The sequence below is a fragment of the Eurypyga helias genome, unplaced genomic scaffold (assembly GCF_000690775.1).
Source record: "Eurypyga helias isolate BGI_N326 unplaced genomic scaffold, ASM69077v1 scaffold32378, whole genome shotgun sequence".
Taxonomy (NCBI): Eukaryota; Metazoa; Chordata; class Aves; order Eurypygiformes; family Eurypygidae; genus Eurypyga; species Eurypyga helias.
In genome coordinates, this window is record NW_010266821.1 from 3,019 (window position 1) to 3,378 (window position 360).

The 360-nt window shown below is 64.2% G+C and overlaps 1 protein-coding gene across 1 annotated transcript in view; it reads left to right on the forward strand.

Annotated features, from left to right (window-relative positions):
• The window catches only part of LOC104513770 (plexin-B1-like), a gene marked incomplete at its 5' end in the record, with an annotated part of 4,266 nt that overhangs the window by 2,889 nt on the left and 1,017 nt on the right, over positions 1–360 (forward strand). The window lies entirely within an intron of this gene.

The window sequence follows — 360 nt, forward strand, 5'->3', positions numbered from 1 at the left end:
TGCTGTAGTCGTGGACTCAGTGAAGCCATCGGCAGCATCTCGGCGCGTGTCGGAGGACCTTGCCCGAGGTCGTTAGTGGGGGGGAGGACGTGGACTCCGAGGGAAAGCACCCCGGTTTCCATCTCCGTCGCTCGTTGGCTGCTGCCGAGCGGTGGTGACGTGTTCGATGAGCCGGTGCTGGGGGAACAGTGGCCGGTACGGACTGGGTGGGTTGAATCACCCGCTCGGAGTCACAGTCCGACAGAATTTGTAGGAACTTGGCGAGAGGAGCCTGGGAGGCCATGAGGCCGCCCATCGCCGTGCTCGCAGTGTCCTGTGACCACAGGGCTCGGCATCGTTACGGGCATTGCCCCGGCTGTG